Raw genomic sequence first — 26,879 nt, 5'->3', positions numbered from 1 at the left:
GCATTTGTTCTGATTAAACTCCCTCTGCCATTTCTCGGCCCAAATCTGCAAGCTATATATATCCCACTGTTTCCTTTAAAAATCCACCTCATTTTCTGAAACTCGTCCAATTTTGGTGTCATCCACAAACTTGCTGATCGGAACACCTGCATGTTCCTCCAGATCATTTATGTATCTTACAAATGGCGAAGGTCCAAACACGGATCCCTGTGGAACACCACTAGTTACTGATCTCCATTTCAAAAAGCAGCCTTCCAATGCTACTGTCTGTCTTCTATGACTGAGCCAGCTTTGTATCCATCTAGCCAGCTTACCCCAGATCCCATGAGACTCTACCTTCTCTACCAGTCTGCCATGAGGTATCTTACCAAATGCCTTACAGACAACATCCACTGCCCCTCTGTCATCAATCATTCTTGTCACCTCCTCAAATAACTCAATCAAGTTGGCGAAACATGACCTTCCCCACACAAACACATGCAGCCTATCACTAACAAGTCCATTCCCTTCCAAGTGTGAATGACTCCTGCCTCTCAGCATCTTCTCCAACAACTTCCCCACTGCTGATGTCAGGCTCACTGGCCTGTAACTACCTGGATTATCTCTGTTTCCTTTCTTCGACAAAAGAACACCATTGGCCATTCTCCAGTCCTATGGAACCTCACCTGAGGCCAAAGAGGATGCAAAGACATCTGTTTAAGGCCCCAGGAGAACACTCCCCAATCTACACCAACGGAACTGAGGTGGAGAGGATGGAAAATGTCATGTTCCTCAGAGTGACGACAACTGACAACCTGTCCTTGACTTCCCCAATAGATGTGATGGCCAAGAAGGCACAACAACGCCTCTTCTTTCTCGGGCGGCTCAGGAAATTTGGCATGTCCATAGTGACCCTCATCAACTTCTACAGATGCTCCTTATGTCACATAGAATGTAGCACAAAGAACAGTTTTGGCCTAACATGTCTGTGCCAACCATGATGCTATTCTAAACTGATCCCATCAGTTTCAAAATGTCTGTTCAAATGTTCAAAATATACCCCCTCTTCCACACTATAGCTGAGGAAGGAGCAGAGCTTAGAAAGCTTGTGTTTTCAAACAAACCTGTTGGACTATAACCTGGTGTTATGTGATTTTTGACCTTGACCACCCCCGTCCAACATTGCCACCTCCACATCATAAATGTTTTTTAATCGTAGTTATTGTATTTGCTGCTACCACCTCCCCTGGCATTGTATACCTCAACCTACCATTCTCTTGCCTCACCTTCTCCCTTAAACTTTCCCCCTTTCAACTTGAACATATGCTCTCTAGTATTTGACATTTCCACCCTGGGGAGAAAGACTCCAACTATCAACCCTATCTGTGTGTCTCATAACTTTATATACTTCTATCGGGTCACCAGCTCATCCTCTGATGCTCTCATGAAAATAATCCAAGTTTGCCAATTTCTCCTTGTAGCTAATACATTCCAATCCAGGCCACCTCCTGTTAACTCTCTCTTGCATCCTCTCCAAAGCCTATACATCCGTCATATCACGTGGCTACGAGAAACTGCGCACAGTACCTCAAATGTGGCCAGACCAAAGTCTGACGCAGCTACAGTGTGACTTGCCAACGTTTATACTCGGTGTCCTGACTGATAAAAGCAAGCATGCTGTACGCCTTCTTTACGACCTCATCCACTTGTGTTGTCCTCTTCACATCTCACTTTTCTACCTATCTTGGTGTTATCAGCAAGTGTACCTACCACTCCTTTGGTCCCTTCATCCAAACCATTTGTACAAATTGACAGGATCTGAGGACGCAGTACTGATCCCTGTGGCACACCACTTTTGACACCTAGGCAGTTTGAGAAAACCCATGGTGCTACAGTCAAGTAGCATATCCACCCTACCGCCCTGTTCTCATCCAGACAGAGAAACCCTGAAACTTCTTGGACAATTACAAAAGCTGACACTCTTGCACTGTTGGCCTCTAGGTTCCCTTCCCTGCCTCACTTGTAGTCACAACTTCTTGTCCTTGATCATTGTCCATATCAGAGCACCCTGCCCTAAGAGGCGTGGCTGCCTCCTGGTACAAAGAATCCAGGTAACGTTCTCTATCTAAGATGCATTGCAGTGCCTGCACTCCAGCCTCCAGCTCTTAGACTCTGCGACGAAGTTGCTTAAACTTCATGCGCTTACTTCAGATATGTTGGCCCTGGGGCACAATGATGTCCTTGAGAATCCACATGCTACAACTTTGCCACATCCCCCATCTGCCACTCTCAAAGAGTTTTTAATTTCTTAAATATAATATTCACTTTTTAAATGTACTATGTTAACTTTGTTCAAATCTGAGCATCGAATAAGGTGACAACTACCAACCAATCAGCTCTCACATTTGTAGTAACATCATTTTGGTCCGCCATTTTGAATTCTCCCAGGGTTCCTGTTGGGGTTTAGCTGTTGCTCAGACTTAGCTCAATTTGGCCTCAACTCTGTGGTTTTTATCCACTGCCACCCTTCATTCCCATGTTCACTTTGCTTATGATGGTTTGGACATTTGGTTGGGATCTCGTCTTGGGGCTCAAACATGTTACCAAGATATGGTCAGTCTGGTTCAGTCCCAGGCAGTCGGCAGGGAGACGGGTGGAGACAGGTAAGGTATGGCATGGCCACATGACAATGGCTTCAGTCTTTCCTCATATTTATCAAAGGAAGCTTCTGATGAATCAATATTGGACAATGCCAAGGGAGAAATGTGAAAATTAAAAAGCTGCGAAGTGGCTGGGAGAGAGGATGGTACCATCAAACTGTGTGTCCTAAATCTACATATGGAAACTCGTCCAGTGATTTTGTTGCTTAGGGTCAACATGTGGATGAGAAACAGGAGAGTGCCCAGAAATGTTCCATGGCTGGAGCAGGTGGGATACACATCACATCATTCTCTGGATGACTGACAAAATTGTTTGAGCTGAATTGTTCACTGTTGCAAAGGATTCAAATACAAGGAATAAAAGGTGAAGATGAGTGAGGTAGGAATAAGATGGAAATTCAAACATGACTTTTTAAAAAAATATACAAATGGTAGAATAAGTTGCTGAAGGCCTGGATTGAAGGGGGTGGGCTAGAAGGAATCAGGATTTTAACAGAAGAAGCTAAAGGTTAGAATGAAGGTTTGTGGAGTTCAAATCACTTAGACATGGATGCCTTGTCAGACCAGAAAGAGCAAATATTTGCAAGGAGAAAATTTTTCAGGCCACAGGGAAAGAACAAGGGAGTAGGAATAATTAAATCACTCTTTCAAAAATACAGCATGTAGATCCAATAGCTTCCTTCTGTTTCACATTGCTCCCTGATTCTCAGGAAGCGTTTTCTTCTTAACAGTTCCTACGTTGAAACGTAGGAATGTGGTGCCAGAAGCAGCCTGAGTAAAATGTAACTGTCTAATCTTATCCTTCACTTAGTGCAGTGATAATGAGACAAATACAGTACTATATTGCATCTGTCACCGTTCCTGACCTGGAGAAAACAGACAGTGTTAGAAACAGATGGTTTACTATGATAGATAACTTAATAAAACAGTGGTCTCTGTTTGGCAATTGTTCTAAATAAATCATTGTTTTACAATAAATAATGAAATCTAATTCTCAGTGGACTGGGTAACATGGCAATAGAGTTCAATTATCAAATTATCAGCTTAACCATGTCAGTAAAACTTGCACAGTAATCTTAGTTTCTCCTCAGGATCTATTGATTCAAGAGACCAGATAGTTTGTATTAATCTAAAATCAGCAGGATTTATTTCAATGCAGAAACAGCGAGAGGCTAATATGATTGTACACAATCTGTTTAAATGTCTTTGGAAGGGACAAATGTCTGAAAAGTATTCCATGTTTTAATTATGAAATTTCCTCAACAATGCATTTGAAAATCTTTAAAGGGAAAGCACTCAATAATACTTTAAGTGGTATCCCAGTGAGTTTCCTTCAGTAGTTCAGTAAAAGAGAAAAGATTCATACATACCTTAGACAATTCTCCAAAATGGCTTGTTTGTATTTGTTGGCTGGATTGTAATTTTACCTGATCTGGGAATGCTGTTTGGCAAGCGTCTATGTTTGCTGTAGAATCTCCACAAGAATTGAAGATTTACTTCTGTGATGCTACTTCTCCCATTTGTTTATCAGTTATAAATGTAGTTGTGTGGAGAGGGAGAGGAAATAAATTAGGAGATGAATGGTAAGGGACAAGAGATCATGTCGTCAGCCTCAGGAATGTACAATGGGAAATTAGCAGGAGGTTAATTCAGAGATGCAGGTAACGTACTGGGGACCCAGGTTTGAATGCCACCGTGCAATGATTTTTTTTTAAATCCAGAATTAAGAGTCTAATGGTGATCACCAAAATGATTGTTGGGAAAACACATCTGATTCATTAATGTCCTTTAGGGAAAGAAATCTGTCATCCTTATCTGGTCTTATTTACGTATGACCGTACCCATAGCAATGTGGTTGACATTTAATAGATAGGTACAGCAAAAAATGCTGGCCTAGCCACCACCCACACTCTGTGAATGAATGAAAACAAAAAATCACTGAAGACAAGCCAGTTCCACTGGACTTTAGGTCCTACAGAACGCTAAGCACACCAGGAATCTGCCTTTTACAATTTCTTGCTGAACTCAATGAATTTATAAAAGGTGACAAAAGTGGCATTCTGCTAAGAATATAAAATCACACTTTTACTGCTCAGATAAAATTTTACTCAAAGCTTTTGGAGAAAGGTTAGATTTTAAACACATTTTCGATATGAATATCTCTCACTGGTCAGATTCCATTCCAGTTACCATTCACCAGTTGCCCCACCTCACCTTTCACTTGTTAAGATTTAAAAGGTTTTATTCCTAGCTGGAAACTTTAAAATTATTCTCGGCATACTTTATCCTATTTTTAATTGCAATTTTAATGCACTCGCTTTAATTTTGAGGCTTTTTTATTTTTAAGTATTTTTTAAAAATAGATTTCAAGATAGAGATCAATTTTTCTCTCTACGCCAGACAGGAAGTGGTAGCTGGACCTGTGAAGGCCTCACCTTTAACAATGCTGTCACTATCTTGAAACAGAATACATCTGAAGTTAATACTTTTTTGAATTAAACATGCATCAGATCCTTAAAAATTGAATAAAATCTCAGCTGACTTGAGACTGTACATATTTCCATATGTGGCTACGCACCTGCTGAGAAATATGGGGCATTCGAGAGGGCACTGGATGATTGTTTGATAGAAATAAATGTGAGGGGTATGGGCAAAAAATGTAAGCAATTGGCACTAGGTAGTAAAGGGCCAGTACAGACACAACGGGCTGAATGATCTCCGCCTGCCCCATGATGACCATGTTTTTGGCATGAGTCAGGTGCTGTTCCTTTCCCTAAGAACAAAGATTTATTCTTTTAAAAAATCAAAAGTGAACAGTAGAGCATGCTTTCAGTAATGCGTAGTGACACCCATGTGGAAAAATTCAAATTGATGGACTAAGTCTGGATGGTTAATGGGGAAATGTTCAGTTATTGGACAGCTGCAAGTACAAATAACAATAGCCTCAGCCAAGGTGAAGTTGATCCCAATTCTGCCAAATACAGGGATTCTCAAAATAGTGCTGCTGGAATTCCAAATCGATGTTTTTCCTGAAAGAACCCCAAATGGAATGAGATAATGGGAACTGCAGATGCTGGAGAATCCGAGATGACAAAGTGTGGAGCTGGATGAACACAGCAGGCCAAGCAGCATCTTAGGAGCACAAAAGCTGATGTTTCGGTCCGAGACCCTTCATCAGAAAAGGGGGATGGGGAGAGGATTCTGAAATAAATAGGGAGAGAGGGGGAGGCGGACCGAAGATGGATAGAGGAGAAGATGAGTGGGGAGATAGGTCAGTCCGGGGAGGACAGACAGGTTAAGGGAGCAGGATGATGTTAGTTGGTAAGAAATGAAGGTGCGGCTTGAGGTGGGAGGAGGGGATAGGTGAGAAAAAAAAAACAGGTTAGGGAGGCGGGGACGAGCTGGGCTGGTTTTGAGATGCAGTGCGGGGGGGAGGGGAGATTTTGAAGCTTGTGAAATCCACATTGATACCATTGGGCTGCAGGGTTCCCAAACGGAATATGAGTTGCTGTTCCTGCAACCTTCGGGTGGCATCATTGTGGCACTGCAGGAGGCCTGCGATGGACATGTCGTCTGTGGAATGGGAGGGGGAGTTAAGATGGTTCGCGACTGGGAGGTGCAGTTGTTTATTGCGAACCGAGCGTAGGTGTTCTGCCATGCTCCACGCTCCCCTCCAACCCCACCACACCCGGCACCTTCCCCTGCAATCACAGGAAATGCTACACCTGCCCCCACACCTCCTCCCTCACCCCCATCCCAGGACCCAAAATGACCTTCCACGTTGAGCAGATGTTCACCTGCACATCTGCCAATGTGCTATACTGCATCCGCTGTACATGGTGTGGCTTCCTCTACATTGGGGAAACCAAGCGGAGGCTTGGGGACCGCTTTGCAGAACACCTCCGCTCGGTTTCTTTGTTTCTAAATGTTTCCCTCTATCATTAAAATTACCTTTAACAGCAGCAACATGTTTACTGATAATCATGCCTTGTTTTGGCAAATTTGAAATAATATTTTTACCATAATTCTAAAGCAGTTAGTGATCAAGGCAAAATGCTGTTTACTTTATTTCTCATGTTTTTACGTGATGCAGCTTGTACTGACTATACCAGCCCTCTTAAGAATTAAAATAGTGAATTATCTGCCTTTCTGTTTCTAGTGCACAATGCCATCCATGGTATAGTCCAGTAGGTCCCATTGACGCCCATCTCTGAATGCCTAATGAGGAAAATTCCAGCCTGAGGGCATGCAGTTACCCTGGCATGCTATCCTCATCATCATAGCTATATGTCTATATGTATACCATGGTTGATTCATCAAAAAATCAGACTTTTATAATGCTTTTACTGCAGAAAAGTCATTCACGGCAAATAACAAAATTGAATAGGTTTATCACTCTGTTCTGTGTATGATGTAAATGGATACCTCATTATTTTTATGTACAATGTTTAATGATCATATGCCCATTTTTACAACATTAAAGTTTTCCTCTTTCATAAACATATCATGAACGAAAATGATTGTCCACCTCAGAAATTCTGTGTTACCAGTCATGGGTTCTGTGAGTCTTTGTATTGTTAATGAGCCAGACCCCAGAGCCACATCTCCGACCACACATTTGGCAGGTGCTTCTGGAAGATGGAATTGGTTCTCGGCCTTGCGATCGTTGGCATTCCTTCCTCCGCTTCCTTTACTTTCTTTTGCTGACAGTTGTTATCAAAGAATTGAGTCTATATGTAGTCCACGTGGCAGAGCCATATGGAAGAGTTAGAAGGAGTTTGCCTTATAAACAAGGATCTTACTGTCAGTACCAATGTCATAATCATGAGAGACTCTCACCCTTAGGTGTTTGAAGGCAGTTCTCACAGATTGGGTGTGGTGTTGGATCCCTGCATCGATGTCAGATGGGGGGTGACTTTTGGAATAATGCGTTCAATTCTTGTCTCGCTGCAACAATGTTGTGAAACTTGAAAGGGTTCAGAAAAGATTTATAAGGATGTTGCCAGGGTTGGAGGGTTTCAGCTATTGGGAGAGGCTGAATAGGCTGGGGTTATTTTCCCTGGAGCATCAGAGGCTGAGGGGAATAGGGGTTTATAAAATCATGAGGGGCATGGATAGGGTAAATAGACAAGGTCTTTTCCCCAGGGTGGAGAGAGTCCCAAATTAGAGGGGCAAAGGTTTAAGGTGAGGGGGAAAGGTTTAAAAGGGACCGAGGGGACATTTTCACGTAGATTTTACCATACATGCATGAAATGATGGAAATAAATCAACAGATGCTGATCCTTGTGTTAGTTATCTGTATTAATATCGAATATCTGTAGGAATGTATGGAATGAGCTGCCAGAGGAAGTGGTGGAGGCTGGTAAAATTACAACATTTAAAAGGCATCTGGATGGGTACATGAAAAGGAAGGGTTTAGAGGCATATGGTCCGAATGCTGCAAATGGGACAAGATTTATTTAGGATATCTGGTCAAAACGGACAAGTTGGACCAAAGGATTTGTTTCGTGATGTACATCTCTATGGCTCTATGAATATATTGTGTCTTTGGGAGGGTTTCTCCATTGATCTTAATGGAGGGATAGACCAGAACTTACCCTGGGAGGAACACAGCAGGCCAAGCAGCATCTCAGGAGCACAGAAGCTGACGTTTCGGGCCTAGACCCTTCGATGAAATGAGCCCGAAACGTAAGCTTCTGTGCTCCTGAGATGCTGCTTGGCCTGCTGTGTTCATCCAGCTCCACACTTTGTTATCTTGGATTCTCCAGCAGTTCCCATTATCTCTTACCCTGGGAGGACCAGGTAAAGGAATTCAATATTCCTGATTTGAGGCAGTGACCGATTGTTTAATATTCTTCCACGAAGGTCTTAAATGAATATAAATATTCGATATTAATACAGATAACTAACACAAGGATCAGCTTCTGTTGATCTATTTCCATCTTTTGCTTTGATCTGGTATCTAATTCCTAATTCTGGCAAACCTTCTCAGTTCCCAAACAGAGTTTTATATTGAACTTGAAATGCCCCGCTCTCGACAGATGTTGCAGACCTGCTGATTTTCTCAACATTTTCTATTTTCGTTTCATTGGTGACTGCATCAGTTCCCTCTGGAAAGCAAGGTTTGCACTTAACGTTATTGCAGATACAATAATAAAGCATTGCTCTGACAGTTCACCAATCCGTATGTAGTTTTGCACAGAATGGCACAGAATGTGGGGCAGTCATAATGCTCTATACAAGTCTCCCCTCAGTAAGCCTAGCTGCTTATCCTATGCCAATCTTCTCATGTGTTTTTCTCATGTCTGTTCAAATGAATTTATCTACTCATCTCAATTACTCGCACTGGCAGCAAGTTCACATTCTCTGATGAAGGGTCTAGGCCCGAAACGTCAGCTTTTGTGCTCCTGAGATGCTGCTGGGCCTGCTGTGTTCATCCAGCCCCACATTTTATTATCACATTCTTATCACTCTGGTTAATGAGATTTCTCCTGAATTGGTGACTATCTTGTTTCCACTGCTCTGATTGAAGAGTGGGAGTATTTTAGAGTCGTGTAGATTTACAACACAGATAAAGCCCTTTGTCCCATTGAATCTGTGCCAGTCAATAGCAACTAACTATTCAATTTCCATTTCTCAGTACTTTTAGCTCAAAACCTGAAATCTGTGCCTGTACATTCAGCTATAGAGATAACAAGGTGTAGAGCTGGATGAACACAGCAGGCCAAGCAGCATCAGAGGAGCAGGAAGGCTGACGTTTTGGGCCTGGACCCTCCTTCGGTCTAAGCCTGAAACGTCAGCCTTCCTGCTCCTATGCTGCTGCTTGGCCTGCTGTGTTCATGCAGCCCTACACCTTGTTACCTCAGATTCTCCGGCATCTGCAGTTCCTACTATCTCTGTGTGTTCAGCTAATGGGATAACCTGAGTATTGTGGACAGGTACATTGATGACTGTATCGGCGCCGCCTCTTGCTCCCCAGAGGAGCTCAAACAGTTCATCCACTTCACCAACACCTTCCACCCCAACCTTCAGTTCACCTGGGCCATCTCCAGCACATCCCTCACCTTCCTGGACCTCTCAGTCTCCATCTCAGGCAACCAGCTTGTAACTGATGTCCATTTCAAGCCCACCGACTCCCACAGCTACCTAGAATACACCTCCTCCCACCCACCCTCCTGCAAAAATTCCATCCCCTATTCCCAATTCCTCCGCCTCCGCCGCATCTGCTCCCACGATAAGACATTCCACTCCCGCACATCCCAGATGTCCAAGTTCTTTAAGGACCGCAACTTTCCCCCCACAGTGATCGAGAACGCCCTTGACCGCGTCTCCCGTATTTCCCGCAACACATCCCTCACACCCCGCCCCCGCCACAACCGCCCCAAGAGGATCCCCCTCGTTCTCACACATCACCCTACCAACCTCCGGATACAACGCATTATCCTCCGACACTTCCGCCATTTACAATCCGACCCCACCACCCAAGACATTTTTCCATCCCCTCCCCTGTCAGCTTTCCGGAGAGACCACTCTCTCCGTGACTCCCTTGTTCGCTCCACACTGCCCTCCAACCCCACCACACCCGGCACCTTCCCCTGCAACCGCAGGAAATGCTACACCTGTCCCCACACCTCCTCCCTCACCCCCATCCCATGCCCCAAGATGACATTCCACATTAAGCAGAGGTTCACCTGCACATCTGCCAATGTGGTATACTGCATCCACTGTACCCGGTGCGGCTTACTCTACATTGGGGAAACCAAGCGGAGGCTTGGGGACCGCTTTGCAGAACACCTCTGCTCAGTTCGCAACAAACAACTGCACCTCCCAGTCGCAAACCATTTCCACTCCCCCTCCCATTCTCTAGATGACATGTCCATCATGGGCCTCCTGCACTGCCACAATGATGCCACCCGAAGGTTGCAGGAACAGCAACTCATATTCCGCCTGGGAACCCTGCAGCCATATGGTATCAATGTGGACTTCACCAGTTTCAAAATCTCCCCTTCCCCTACTGCATCCCTAAACCAGCCCAGTTCGTCCCCTCCCCCCACTGCACCACACAACCAGCCCAGCTCTTCCCCCCACCCACTGCATCCCAAAACCAGTCCAACCTGTCTCTGCCTCCCTAACCGGTTCTTCCTCTCACCCATCCCTTCCTCCCACCCCAAGCCGCACCCCCAGCTACCTACTAACCTCATCCCACCTCCTTGACCTGTCCGTCTTCCCTGGACTGACCTATCCCCTCCCTACCTCCCCACCTACACCCTCTCCACCTATCTTCTTTACTCTCCATCTTCGGTCCGCCTCCCCCTCTCTCCCTATTTATTCCAGTTCCCTCTCCCCATCCCCCTCTCTGATGAAGGGTCTAGGCCCGAAACGTCAGCTTTTGTGCTCCTGAGATGCTGCTTGGCCTGCTGTGTTCATCCAGCCTCACATTTTATTATCTTGGAATTCTCCAGCATCTGCAGTTCCCATTATCTCTGATACTATTGTGGACAGGAGTTAGGGCGTTATGTTACAAGACATTGGTAAGGCCACATTTGGAGTACTACGTACAATTCTGGTTGCCCTGCTGTGGGATGGATGTTTCTAAACAGGAAAGGGTTCAAAAAGGATTTATAGGGATGCTACTGGGACTGGAAAGTTTGAGGCATAAGGAGAGGTTGGATAGGCTGGGACTGTTTCCTCTGGAGCTGAGGGGGTGATCTTATAGATGTTTATAAAATCATGAGGGGCATAGATAATGTGAATAACCAAAGTCTTTTCCCTGGGGTTGAGGAGCCTGAAAATAGAGGTCATAGTTTTAAGGTGAAAGGGGAAAGATTTAAAAGGGACCTAAGAGGCAACTTTTTCACACAGAGTGTGGCGTATATATGGGAGATAATGGGAACTGCAGATGCTGGAGATTCCAAGATAATAAAATGTGAGGCTGGATGTGGCGTATATATGGAATGAGTTGCCAGAAGAAATGGCAGAAGCAAGCACAATTACAAAATCTAAATGACAATAGGACAGCTGTTATGGATAGGAGAGGTTTAGAGGGATATGTGCGAAATGCAGGCAAATGGGACAAGTCCAGTTTAGGAGACCTGGTTGGCATGGATGAGCTGGACTGAAACATGCATTTCCTTGCAGTTTGTGATGATGTTTTATACCTCTATCAAATCTATCTTCGATCTTCTTGGTTTTGGTCAGCACCACATTATCACTGTGTCATGACAGAGCAGAATGAAGGCATTTGTCCCATTCAGCCCATGCCAGACCTCTGTGGAACAATCTACAGTCCATTGTTGACTCCGTCACTGTAACTCAGTAAGTTTATTTCCCTCAAATGCCCATCAAATTTCCTTTTCAAATATTTGGTGGTCTCACCTGCCACCACCCTCAAAAGCAGCAGGTTCTGCACCATGATTCATTGCTGTGTAAGGAGGTTCACAGTCTCCCTGTATCTCTTGCCCAAAATTTTCAATCCGTGTCCTCTTGTAGCATCAGTTAAATGAGAGCAGTTTCTTTGTTTGCCTTATCCATACATATTATAATCTTCTACAACTCTATTAAATCTCCCCTCAAACTCCAGTGCACCACAATGAACAACCCTGGCTTTTCCAACTTACCTTGCATCTAAAATCCCTCATTCCCGGAAATATTTCGGTACATCTTATCTGCATGCTCTCTGAGACCCTCACACCCTCAAACTGTGGCTTATCCAGGGGTTCAAAGCTACTCAATTTCACTATTTATGAAGTTCAAGATCCTATATGCTTAATTTTATTTTGCATCATAATATCTATGTCGCTTACATGTATCAAAAAAGTGGTGGATGTAGTACTGATCCAAAAAAAAACTGTGGAACAGAATTTTCTACCATTCTTCTGGTTAAAAATGTCAACCATTTACCATGACTCACTTTTCCTGTGCAGAAACAATTTTTTTTATTGTGCAAGTTGATACTGATTCTGTGAGCCTCTACATTCTTTTTATAACACAGGACTGGAAGTGTTCATAATACTCTGAGTGTGATCTCAAATTTAATGTAACTTCTCTAGTTCAAAGTGATCTCTCTTTTGAAATGAATTCCAGAGCTTGTTTGTTTTGTTCTGTGACCTAATTGACTGAATTGTTGCTTTTAGTGATTTTTGTAGCAATCCTCTACGCCCATTGTTCATCCACCCCAAAGTTGCAAAGCTACACAATCAGAATCACAGAATAATAACAGAATAGAAGGAGCCTACTGCATTCACAATGGCTCTCTGAATGACTATGACTTGGTGCTAAATTTCTGCCCTTTTACCGTAAACTTGAACATCACTTCTATTCAAATAATCACCTAATGCTGTCTTGAATGCCTCAGTTATTTCTTTATTCATTCACGGGATGAGGGCATCGCTGGCTAGGCCAACATTTGTTGCCCATTCCTAATTCCCCGAGAGCAGCTATGAGTGGGTCTGGAGTCACTTGTAGGCCAGGCTAGGAATGGATGGTGGTTTCTTTCCTTAAAGGACATTAGTGAGCTAGATGGGTTTTTCTGACAATTGGCGATAGATTCATGGTCATCATTAGACTCTTAATTCCAGATATTTATTGAATTTAAATTCCACCATCTGCCACAATGGGATACGAACCCAGGTCCCCAGAACATTACCTGGATCTCTGGGTTAACAGTCCTGCGATAATACCAATAGGCAATGGCTTCCCCCATGGTTAGACATATTAAAATATAAATCATAATTATATTGGTCAGTGCATTGATTGTGGAAGTTAGGAGGTCATGTTGTAGCTGTAGCAGACATACCTTTTGAATACTGTGTTCAATTCTGGGTCTCCCTGCTACAGGAAAGATGTTAACCTTGAAAAGGTTCAGAAAAGATTTACAAGGACGTTGCTAGAGTTGGAGGGCTTAAACTATAAGGAGAGGCTGAATAGGCTGGGGCTATTTTCCTTGGAGCATCAGAGATTGAGGGGTGACCTTAAAGATGTTTATAAAATAATGAAGGGCATAGCTAGGGGTGTAATAGTCAAGGTCTTTTCTCCAGGGTGGTGGAGTCCAAAACTAGAGACTTAAGGTCTAAGGTGAGAGGGGAAGAATTTAGTCATAGAGATGTGCAGCATGGAAATAGACTCTTCAGTCCAGTCCATCTATGCTGACCAGATATCCTACATAAATCTAGTCCCATTTGCCAACATTTGGCCTAAATCCCTCTAAACCCTTCCTATATACCCATCCAGATGCCTTTTAAATGTTGTAATTGTACCAGCCTCCACCACATCCTCTGGCAGCTCATTCTATACACACACCATCCTCTGCATTAAAAAGTTGTCCCTTTGGCCCATTTTAAATCTTTCCCGTCACACCTTAAACCTACGGTTTCTAGTTTTTGACTCCCCCACCCCAGAGAAAGGACCTTATCTATTTACGCTATTTATGCTCATTATGATTTTATAAACCTCTATAAGGTTACCCCCCAGCCTTTGACATCCCAGGGAAAATAGCCCCAGCCCACTCAGCTTCTCCCTATAGCTTAAACCCTCCAAGCCTGGCAACATCCTCATAAATCTTTTCTGAACCATTTAAAGTTTCACAACATCCTTCCTATAGCAGTGAGACTAAAATTTCATGCAGTGTTCCAAAAGTGGCCCAACCAATGTCCTCTACAGCCACAACATACCTCCCAGCTCCTGTACCCAATGCAGTGACCAATAAAGGCAAGCATACCAAACACCTTTTTCGCCGCCCTCTCTACCTGCAACTCCACTTCCAAGGAACTATGGACTTGAACTCTAAGTGGTCAGTTTGGCAACATTCCACGGGACCTTCCCATTAAGTGTATAAGTCCTGCCCTGATTGGCTTTCCAAAATGCAGTACCTCACATTTATCTAAATTAAACTCCATTTGCCATACTTTAACCCATTGGTCCATTTGATCAAGATCCCATTGTAGAGATAGTAAGAATTAGCGAGTTTTGAGATTTGTAGCTCAGGTTGAGTTTCTGGGTGTGAGTTTGCTCGCTGAGCTGGAAGGTTAGTTTTTAGACGTTTCGTCACCATTCTAGGTAACATCATCAGTGAGCCTCCGATGAAGCCTTCATTGGAGGCTCACTGATGATGTTACCTAGAATGGTGACGAAACGTCTGAAAACTAACCTTCCAGCTCAGCGAGCAAACTCACATCCATAGTAAGAACTGCCGATGCTGGAGTCAGAGATAACAGTGTGGATCTGGAGGAACACAGCAGGCCAGGCAGCATCAGAGGAGCAGGAAAGTTGACATTCCGGGTCAGGATCCTTCTTCAGAAAAGGGAACAGGCAAGGAAGTTGGGAAATAAATAGAGAAAGGAGGGGTGGGGCTGGGAAAGGATGGTGATAGGTGAGTGCAGGTAGATCCCAGTGTACTCTGAGGTAACCCATTTCGCTGTACACTATGCCTTCAACTTTGGTGTCATTTGCAACCTTACTAACCATATTTCCTACGTTCACATCCAAATCATTTATATAAATGACAAAAAGCAGTGGATCCATCACCGATCCTTCTGGAACACCACTGGTCACAGGCCTCCAGTCTGAAAAGCAACTCTTCATCATCACCCTTTGTCTCTACCTTGGACCTAGTTATGTGTCCAAATCCCTCTATTCCATGTGATCTAACCTTGCTAACCAGTTTATCATGAGGAATCTTGTCAGACACCTTATTGAAGTCCATATAAATCATGTCCAACACCCTGCCCTCATCAATCCTGTTTGTTACTTCTTCAGAAAACTCAATCAAGTCAGTGAGCCACGGTTTCCCACACAAAACCATGTTGACTATTCCTAATCAGTCCTTGCCTATCCAAACACATGTAAATCCTGTCCCTTAGGATTCCTTCTGACAACGTGCCCACCGCAGATGTCAGGCTCACCGGTCTATAGTTCCATCACTTTTCTTTAACACCTTTTTTAAATGGTGGCACCACATTAGCCAACCCTCAGTCTTCCAGCACTTCACCTGTGGCTATCAATGATACAAATCTTTCAGCATAGTGCCCAGCAATCACTTCCCTAGCTTGCAAAAAAGTTGTAGGGTACACCTAGAACATAGAACATTACAGCGCAGTACAGGCCCTGTGGCCCTCGATGTTACGCCGGCCTGTGAAACCAATCTGAGGCCCATCTAACCTATACTATTCCGTTATCATCCATATGTTTATCCAATGACCATTTAAATGCTCTTAAAGTTAGCAAGTCTACTACTGTTGCAGGCACGGCATTCCACGCCCTCACTACTCTCTGAGTAAAGAACCTACCTCTGACATCTGTCCTATATCTATCACCCCTCAATTTAAAGCTATGTCCCCTCATGCTAGCCATCACCATCCAGGGAAAAAGGCTCTCACTGTCCACCCTATCTAATCCTCTGATCATCTTGTATGTCTCTATTAAGTCACCTCTTAACCTTCTTCTCTCTCACGAAAACAGCCTCAAGTCCCTCAGCCTTTCCTCATAAGACCTTCCCTCCATACCAGGCAACATCCTGGTAAATCTCCTGATCAGGTCCCAGAGATTTATCCACCATTATGCATTTTAGCACCTTATCATCTGGAATATGGACATTTTTCAAGATGTCACTATCTATTTTCCCATGTTCTCTACCTTCCATCTTCTTCTCCATAGTAAACACTGACGCAAAATACTTGTTTAGTATCTACCTCGTCTCCTGCAGTTCCACACAAAGATGGCCTTGTTGATCTTTAAGAGGCCCTATTCTCTCCCTAGTCACCCTTTTGTCCCTAATGTATGTATAAAATCCCTTTGGATTCTCCTAAACCCTATTTGCCAAGGCTGCCTCATGTCCCCTTTTTGCCCTCCTTATTTCCCTAGTAAGTATCCACCTACTGCCTTTATGGTCTTCTAAGGATTCACTTGATCCTTGCTGTCTCTCCCTGACACATGCTTCCTTCTTTATCTTGACCAAAACTTCAATTTCTCTGGTCATCCAGCATTCCCTACACCTTCCAGCCTTGTCCTTCACCTTAACAGGAACTGGACTCTGGTTATCTCATTATTGAAGTCTTCCCCTTTTCCAGCCATTCCTTTGCCTGCATACATTTGATCTCAGACAACTCTTGAAAGTTCTAACCTCATACCATCAAAATTGGCCTTCCTCCAATTAAGAGCTTTAACTTTTAGATCCAGTGTGTCCTTTCCCATCACTATTTTAAAACTAAGAGAATTGTGGTCACTGGCCCCACAATGTTCTCCCACTGCTACCTCAGTCACCTGCCCTCCCTTATTTCCCTGCAGTAGGTCAAGTTTTGTATCTTCCTTAGGAGGTACATCCACACACTGAATGTTCTTGTACACACTTAACAAATTCCTCTCTATCCAAACTCTTAACACTAAGTAGTCCCAGACTATATTTGGAAAGTTAAAATCCCCTCCCATAACCACCCTATTATTCTTACAGATAACTGAGATCTCCTTACAAATTTGTTTCTCACATTTCCCCTGACTATTGGGGGGGGGTTCTACAGTACAATCCCAATAAGGTGATCATCCCCTTCTTATTTCTCAGTTCCACCCAAATAATTTCTCTGGACGTATTCCCAAGAATATCCTCCCTAAGTACATCTATAAACACTAATCAAAAACACTACCCCTCCTCCTCTCTTGCCCCCACCTTTCTATCCTTCCTACAGCATCTATAGCCTGGAACATTAAGCTGCCAGTCCTGTCCATCCCTGAGCCACATCCGTCTAATTGCGATAATATCCCAGTCCCATGTGTCTAACCATGCCCTGAGTTCATCTGCCTTACCTGTTAGGCTTCTTGCATTGAAACAAATGCAGTTCAATTTATCAGTCCTACTTCATTCTCTGCTTTGTTCCTGTCTGCCCTGAGTGTTTGATATGCTCCTTTCCCCAACCATTCCAGTCTCAGAATGATCGCCTTCCTCACTACCTGCCTGGGACCCCCTTACTAGTTTAAATTTTCCCGAGCAGCTTTAGCAAATCCCCCTGTCAGTATATCAGTCCCCTTCCAATTCAGGTGCAATCCATCCTTCTTATACAGGTCACTTCTACCCAGAAGACGTTCCAATGATCCAAAAATGTGACTCCTTCTCCCTTGCGCCAGCTCCTCAGCCACCCATTCATCTGCTCTGTCCTCCTATTCCTACCCTCACTAGCTTATGGTACCAGGAGTAATCATTATATTACTACCTTTGAGGACCACCTTTTCAAATTCCTGCCTAATCTTCTGTATTCTTTCCTGAGAAGTTTATTCTTTTCTCTTCCCATACCGTTAGTTCCAATGTGTACAATGACCTCCTGCTGGTCCCTCTCCCCTTTGAGAATATTCTGCACCCTCTCTGAGATATCCTTGTTTCAGGCACCAGGGAAGCATCGCACCATTCATATTTGTTTGTGATTCTGATGAGTGAGTCCCCTATCACAATAGATCGCTTGGAACCTGATGAATCCCTCGTTATATTAGAGCCACTCTCAGTACTAGAAACCAGGCTGTCACTGTTGCATTCCCCTGAGAGTCCATCACTCCTGACATTTTCCAAAACACTGTACTTGTTTGTGATGGGGATAGCCACAAGAGACTCCTGCACATCTACCTGACTGCATCTGTGGTTTTAAAATGTGAGGCTGGATGAACACCGCAGGCCAAGCAGCATCTCAGGAGCACAAAAGCTGAAGTTTCGGGCCTAGACCCTTCATCAGCTCTGATGAAGGGTCTAGGCCCGAAACGTCAGCTTTTGTGCTCCTGAGATGCTGCTTGGCCTGCTGTGTTCATCCAGCCTCACATTTTATTATCTTGGATTCTCCAGCATCTGCAGTTCCCATTATCTCTGTATCTGTGGTTTTCTTCCTTTCCTACAGCTGCCATCCATCACACCCCCTTAGCTCCTGTAAATTCTGCACTGCCTCTAACTGCTGCTCCAACCTGTCCAGGAGATCTGAAAGGATTCACAAACAAACCCACTTCCTGCAGACATAATCATCAGTAACATGATACTCTTCCTCATCTCCCACATCTGACAGGAATCACTCTCCTAAAGGCTATTTTTTTTAACACCTTAACACTCTGCGGACCCAGAAAATAGCACTGTCCTACTGCTGCAAAAAAAACACTGCTTCAGGCTAACTCAAGTACCTATGTTTTATATTTTTAAAGTTAAATCAAGATACAGATCTTAATAAAACATATAATTAAAAAGAGCTCACTCTACCCATTCAGAAATAGTAGGAACTGCCGGTGCTGGAGACTCTGAAATAACAAGGTGTGGAGCTGGATGAACACAGCAGGCCAAGCAGCATCAGAGGAGCAGGAAGGCTGACGTTTCGGGTCTGGACCCTTCTTCCAGCATTATAGCTTGACAACATAAATAGTAAGGTTACACTTTAAAAAGCCACTTAGCTGCTTCCCTACCCTGATCTCTGCCATACTGGTTTCTCAAAGATCAGCTACTAATTTCACTGTTTGTGAACTTTTCTTAGATGAGCTCTGATGTCCAGATATACTTGAAAGCAAACAGCAGAGGCAGTAGCTGTGCAGATTCAGTTCTGGGTCAGACAGCAGTGCAGGTTTCTTTCTCTGTTTGAAATCATTTCCCATGTGGTCACTACCACTGCCTTTGTCTCTCTTCCTCCATTTTTATAGTGCCATTGTTTTGATTTTTTTCCCCTAAAAGTTCCAAAGCAATGCTGATAAAACTGTAATTACTCCTAGAATTCGAGGAAATGAGCTCCAGCACCAAAAATACCTCAAAAAAGCAGCAGCTCTTAGAGCCATGTTTTTCCCCAAACACCATCTGGGATTACCCGATTTAAAAGGGACCTAAGGGACAACTTTTTCACGCAGAGGGTGGTGCGTGTATGGAATGAGATGCCAGAGGAAGTGGTGGAGGCGGGTAATAGAACATAGAACATTACAGCACAGTACAGGCCCTTCGGCCCTCGTTGTTGTGCCGACCTGTCATACTGATCTGAAGCCCATCTAACCTACACTATTCCATGTATGTCCATATGCTTGTCCAATAACGACTTAAATGTACCTAAAGTTGGCGAATCTACTACCGTTGCAGGCAAAGCGTTCCATTCCCTTACTATTCTCTGAGTAAAGAAACTACCTCTGAGATCTGTCCTATATATTTCACCCCTCAATTTAAAGCTATGCCCCCTCGTGCTCGCCGTCACCATCCTAGGAAAAAGGCTCTCCCTATCCACTCTATCTAACCCTCTGATTATTTTATATGTCCCAATTAAGTCACCTCTCAACCTTCTTCTCTCCAATGAAAACAGCCTCAAGTCCCTCAGCCTTTCCTCGTAAGACCTTCCCTCCATACCAGGCAACATCCTAATAAATCTCCTCTGCACCCTTTCCAAAGCATCCACATCCTTCTTATAATGCGGTGACCAGAACTGTACGCAATACTCCAAGTGCGGCCGCACCAGAGTTTTGTACAGCTGCAGCATAACCTCTTGGTTCTGGAACTCGATCCCACTATTAATAAAAGCTAAAACACTGTATGCCTTCTTAACAGCCCTGTCAACCTGGGTGGCAACTTTCAAGGATCTGTGTACATGGACACAGAGATCTCTCTGCTCATCAACACTACCATGAATCTTACCATTAGCCCAGTACTTTGCCTTCTGGTTACTCCTAAAAGTGCATCACCTCACACTTGTCTGCATTAAACTCCATTTGCCACCTCTTAGCCCAGCTCTGCAGCTTATCTATGTCTCTCTGCAACCTACAGCATCCTTTGTCACTATCCACAACTCTGTCAACCTTAGTGTCGTCTGCAAATTTACTAACCCATCCTTCTACGCCCTCATCCAGGTCATTTATAAAAATGACAAACAGCAGTGGGCCCAACACCGACCCTTGCGGTACACCACTAATACCTGGTCTCCAGGATGAACATTTTCCATCAACTACCACCCTTTGTCTTCTTTCAGCAAGCCAATTTCCGATCCAAACTGCTATATCTCCCACAATCCCATTCCTCCGCATTTTGTACAATAGCCTACTGTGGGGAAACTTATCAAACACCTAGCTGAAATCCATATACACCACATCAACCGGTTTACTCTCATCTACCTGTTTGGTCACCTTCTCAAGGAACTCAATAAGGTTCGTGAGACACGACCTACCCTTCACAAAACCGTGCTGACTATCCCTAATCAATTTATTCTTTTCGAGATGATTATAAATCCTATCCCTTATAACCTTTTCCAACACTTTACCAACAACTGAGGTAAGGCTCACTGGTCTATAATTACCAGGGTTGTCTCTACTCCCCTTCTTGAACAAGGGAACCACATTTGCTATCCTCCAGTCATCTGGCACTATTCCTGTAGACAATGACGAGTTAAAGATCAATGTCAAAAGCTCGGCAATCTCCACCCTGGCTTCCCAGTTGATCCGAAGATAAATCCCATCCGGCCCAGGGGACTTATCTATCTTCACCCTCTGTAGGATTTCTAATACCTCTTCCTTGTGAACCTCAATCCCACCTAGTCTAGTAGCCTGTATCTCAGTATTCTCCTCAACAACATTGTTGTTTTCTGGAGTGAATACTGTCGAAAAATATTCATTTAGTGCTTCCCCTATCTCCTCTGACTCCACACACAACTTACCACTACTATCCTTGATTGTCCCTCATCTTACTTTTGTCATTCTTTTATTCCTTAAATACCTGTAGAAAGCCTTAGGGTTTACCCTGATCCTATCTGCCAACAACTTCTCATGTCTCCTCCTGGCTCTTCTGAGCTCTCGCTTTAGGTCTTTCCTGGATACCTCGTAGCCCTCAAGTGCCCTAACTGAGCCTTCACATCTCATCCTAACATAGGCCTTCTTCTTCCTCTTGACCAGAGATTCCACTTCCTTCGTAAACCACGGCTCCTGCGCTCTACAGTTTCCTCCTGCCTGACAGGTACATACTTATCTAGGACACACAGGAGATTTTCCTTGAATAGGCTCCACATTTCTAATGTGCCCATCCCCTGCAGTTTCTTTCCCCATCCTATGCTCCCTAAATCTTGCCTAATCTCATCGTAATTGCCTTTCCCCCAGCTATAACTCTTGCCCAGTGGTATACACCTATCCCTTTCCATCACTGAAGTAAACATAACAGAATTGTGATCGCTATCACCAAAGTGCTCACCTACTTCCAAATCCAACACCTGGCCAGGCTCATTACCCAGCACCAAATCTAATGTGGCTTCGTCCCTTGTTGGCCTATCTACATACTGTGTCAGGAAGCCCTCCTGCACACACTGGACAAAAACTGACCCATCCATAGTACTCGAACTATAGTGTTCCCAGTCAATATTTGGAAATTTGAAGTCCCCCATGACAACTACCATGTCTCTCTCACTCCTATCGAGTATCATCTTTGCTATCCTTTCTTCTACATCTCTGGAACTATTCGGAGGCCTATAGAAAACTCCCAACAGGGTGACCTCTCTTTTCCTGTATCTTACCTCAGTTGACGAGTCCCCAAACATCCTTTCTGCAACTGTACTACTGTCCTTGACCAACAATGCCACACCTCCACCCCTTTTACCATCTTCTCTGTTCCTACTGAAACATCTAAATCCCGGAACCTGCAACAACCATTCCTGTCCCTGCTCTATCCATGTCTCCGAAATGGCCACAACATCGAAGTCCCAGGTACTAAACCATGCTGCAAGTTCACCCACCTTATTCCGGACATTCCTGGCATTGAAGTAGACACACTTCAAACCAACTTCTTGCTTACCGGTGCCATCTTGCGTCCCTGAAACTTTATTTCGGACCTCCCTACTCTCAACCTTTTCTATACTCGAACTACAATTTTGGTTCCCATCCCCCTGCTGAATTAGTTTAAACCCACCCGAATAGCCTTAGCAAATATCCCCCCCAGGATATCGGTACCCCTCTGGTTCAGGTGAAGGTCATCCTGCTTGTAGAGGTCATATTACGGCATTTAAAACGCATCTGGATGGGTACATGAATAGGAAGGTTTGGAGGGATATGGGCCGAATGCTGGTGAATGAGACTAGATTAATTTGAGATATCTGATCAGCATGGATGAGTTAGACAGAAGGGTCTGTTTCCATGCTGCACGTCTCAATGACTCTACAAACTAATGAAGGATAAAGATGATAGAAGGATAACAGTTCAACAACATTTCTCAGCTTATGTAATCTCGATGTACCCTCATGTTACTCAGGTCCTCTTAAATAGTTGAAGAATTTGAAATTGAAGGGAATCCTAAAACCTTTTTAACCTTCCATACCATGTATCCACTGTGAATGCCCTCTGTCCTCTTCTGTTACCCCTCGTCCCCACTGTTTTGCCTTGTCACCACCTACTGTCTCTCTTCCCCTTCTCCATACTCATGACTTCCCTGATCTGTTTCCCCTATGTGCCTCTGCACATGTGGTGTCCTGGTTCTGGAAATCTGATGCTCAAGCAAAATTGTTCAGATACAGTGGACCCAGACTTTAAAAGGTAAAAGTGAGGACAGGTCAATCTCTGGCCAACTAGTAACACTGGCCAGCTGCAGCAGAATAGCTAATTGTAGTATGGTGTATAGAGGTAGTATATATATGGTAGTATAAGAGGACCAGTCTGCCCAAGCCGAAAACATTTCCTCAAACACTAAGACAATCTTGATGAGCTGAATGACTTATTTTTAGTATTCTGATCTATTTTACCTAGAAGATGGAATGCGTTTCCAGGCAGGATAGGTGAGGCGAGGCAAGAAACTTCATAATATCTAAAAGATTTTTGAATGAGTACTTGAAATGTTATAACATGCAAGATGATGGGCCTAGTGCTGACCGATGGAAGAGGTGTAGATTCAGTATCTTAGGCGGCACAGACTTAATGAGCCAAAAGGCCTCTCCTGTACTGTATGATTTCACCTTTAATAGTCAATGGTAAGCCATTGATGAAATTTAAGAAAATGGAAATTTAAGACCAGAACAGTGGTAAGTTAAAATATATTGTTGGGTACTGCGCTTGGAAACTCAATAACACCTGCCTATTTCATTTATAAGCAACTTGACAAACCTGCTACTGGGCAACAAGTGTAGAAGTGCTTTCTGTTCTCAGAACTGACTTTCCTTACTCTACCACAGGAGACAGCTGGGGCTCAATTAGTCCCTGAGGTTAGAAGATTATGGTTTATACTCTCACCCCAGAAACCCAACACTGAAGTCTGAGCTTTGTGTAGTCTTGAGGGACAGTTGCAAGGCTGAAAGTACAGTCTTTTGGATGAGATGTTAACATTGAGGCTCTCCCTGCTCTCTCAGGGGAAATATACTGGATCCCATGGCACTATTCTGAAAAGCACAGGAGTTCTCCCTTGTGGTGTGGTTGATATTTATTCCTCAAGAAACATCACTCAACCACTTGGTCTGGTTATTACGACAACACCGTTTGTGGGAACTTTCCATGTGCACATTGTGAATACTGGAAATCATAAACAGGAAGTGCTGGAGAAATTCAACAGGTCTAGCAGTGTCTGTAGAGAGAAACTGGAGTTATTGTTTCATGTCCATTGACCTTTCTTCAGAACAGATTTTAGCTGGAAAAGATTGGTATTTATGCAGAAGGTGGGGTGGGAGGAGCAAACAATGTGTGGAGGTGGAGCCCAAAGGGAGAGAAGAACAGTTGGGCAGACAAAGGAATGGATAAACACCAATCTGGGAGAACAGATAGCTGCTAATGGGGATAACAAGGTGTAGAACTGGATGAACACAGTTTGCCAAGCAGCATCAGAGGAGCAGGAAAGCTAACGTTTCGGGTCTAGACCTTTCTTCAGAAATGGGGGAGGGGAAGTGAGTTCTGAAATAAATAGGGAGAGAGGGGGAGGTGGATGGAAGATGGATAGAGGGCAAGATAGGTGGAGAGGAGACTGACAAGTTAAAGAGATGGGGATGGAGCCAGTAGAGGTGAGTGCAGGTGGGGAGTTAGAGAGGAGACAGGTCAGTCCAGGGAGGATAGACAGGTCAAGGAGGAGGGGATAGGTGGGAGGAAGGACAGGTTAGGGAGGCGGGGACACGCTGGGCTGGTTTTGGGATGCAGTGGGGGGAAGGGAGATTTGAAGCTTGTGAAATCCACATTGATACCATTGGGCTGCAGGGAGATATAAATGGGCGGTCATTCCTCAACCCCGCACCGCCCGCTTCTATCTCCTTCCCAAAATCCACAAACCTGCCTGCCCTGGTCAACACATTGTCTCCGCCTGCTCCTGCCCCACCACACTTATCGACAGCAAGCCTTTACTGGCTCCTCCCCTGCCTCCTTGACCTGTCTGTCTCCTCTCCACATATCTGCTCCTTTATCCATCTTCTATCCACCTCCCCCTCTCTCCCTATTTATTTCAGAATCCCCTTCCGCTGCAAGGTCCCCAAGTGGAAAATAAGATGCTGTTATTCCAGCCTGTGCTGAGTTTCACTGGAGCGCTGCAGCAAGCCTGAGATGAGATGTTGGCCAGGGCCCAACTATTGTTCTCTCTCTCTGGGTTCCATCTCTACCCATTGTTTACCCTATCTCCTTCTCCCCACCCCATCGTCAGCATATATACCAGCCTTTTCCTAGCCACAGTCAGTTCTGAAGAAGGGTCACTTTATTAACAACATTAAATCTGCTTTCTCTCCAGAGCTGCCAGAGCTGCTGAGTTTTTACAGCAATTTCTGCTTTTGTTTCTCATTTCCAGCATCTGCAGTTCTTTGGATTTTTTATTCAAAATTAATTCATTGGTTTCAAAGTGTTCTGGAATGTCCCGAGGTCCAGAATAAAGAATAGGATTCTTAAAAATAAGCTTACAAAATAATTTCAACACATCCTGTCAAGAGAATGCAATTTGTAGTGCATCATTGTCTTATGTCCTCATGTGTCCTTCTGAAAGGGTTGTGTGGGGTGGTGGTGGCGGTGTGTGTGTGTGTGTGAATGGTGGTGTATAGTGTGTGTGAGGGTGTGTGTGTGTGTGTGTTGATGGTGATATGATTGTTGGGGGTTGAAGTGTGTCTATGTGGTGTGTGTGGTGGCGATAGTGCGTTTGTTGGGGGCGCGTGAGGCGTGTCTGTGTGTGTTGCAGTGTAGTGTGGGGGAAGTAGAGTGTGTGTGAGGGTTGTGTGTGTTTGGAGGTAGCTTTTTGTGTGGGGTTTGGCGTGTATGTGGGGGGGGGTGTGGGTGAAGGTGCGTTTTTTGAGGGGTCAGCTGTGTGGGTGTTGGTGTGTGTGGGAGGGGCAATGGTGTATTTGTTGGAGGGTGAGGTGTGTCTGTGTGGTGTGGGTTTGGGTGGTGTATGTGTGGGGGTTGGTGTGTAAGTGGGGTTTGGTGTGTGTGGCAGGGGTGACGATGTGTTTGTTGGGGGGTGAGGTGCATCTGAGTGGTGTGTGTTTGGGTGGTGTGTGTGGGAGGGATGGCGGTGTGTTTGGGGGGTGCGGTGTTTCTGTGTGGTGGGTGTTTGGGTGGTGTGTGTGGGAGGGGTGATGGTGTGTTTGGGGTGTGAGGTGTTTCTGTGTGGTGTGTGTTTGGGTGGTGTATATGGGAGGGGTGACGGTGTGTTTGGGGTGTGAGGTGTTTCTGTGTGGTGGGTGTTTGGGTGGTGTGTATGGGAGGGGTGACGGTGTGTTTGGGGTGTGAGGTGTTTCTGTGTGGTGGGTGTTTGGGTGGTGTGTATGGGAGGGGTGACGGTGTGTTTGGGGTGTGAGGTGTTTCTGTGTGGTGTGTGTTTGGGTGGTGTGTATGGGAGGGGTGACGGTGTGTTTGGGGTGTGAGGTGTTTCTGTGTGGTGGGTGTTTGGGTGGTGTGTATGGGAGGGGTGACAGTGTGTTTGGGGTGTGAGGTGTTTCTGTGTGGTGGGTGTTTGGGTGGTGTGTATGGGAGGGGTGACGGTGTGTTTGGGGTGTGAGGTGTTTCTGTGTGGTGTGTGTTTGGGTGGTGTGTGCGGTGTTTGGTGTCTGTGTGGGGGTTGTTGGTGTATTTGTTGGGGTGAGTGAGGTGTGTCCGTGTGGTGTGTGTGTGTGGGAGTTTGCTGTGTTGTGGGGGTTACGGTGTGTTTGTTGGGGGGGTGAGGTGTGTTTGGGTGGTGTGTGTCTGGGGTTTGATGTGCTTGGAGGGGTTGTTGGTGCATTTGTTGGGGTGAGTAAGGTGTGTCTGTGTGTGTGTGGGGGGGTTTGCTGTGTTGTGGGAGTGACGGTGTGTTTGAAAGAGGTGGGTCTGTGTGTGTAGTGTTAGTGTGGGGGGAGT

This window comes from Stegostoma tigrinum, chromosome 14 (genome assembly GCF_030684315.1).
Source record: "Stegostoma tigrinum isolate sSteTig4 chromosome 14, sSteTig4.hap1, whole genome shotgun sequence".
In the NCBI taxonomy this organism is placed as follows: Eukaryota; Metazoa; Chordata; class Chondrichthyes; order Orectolobiformes; family Stegostomatidae; genus Stegostoma; species Stegostoma tigrinum.
The sequence above is the reverse complement of the archived record's forward strand: the minus strand, read 5'-3'. Positions refer to the sequence as shown.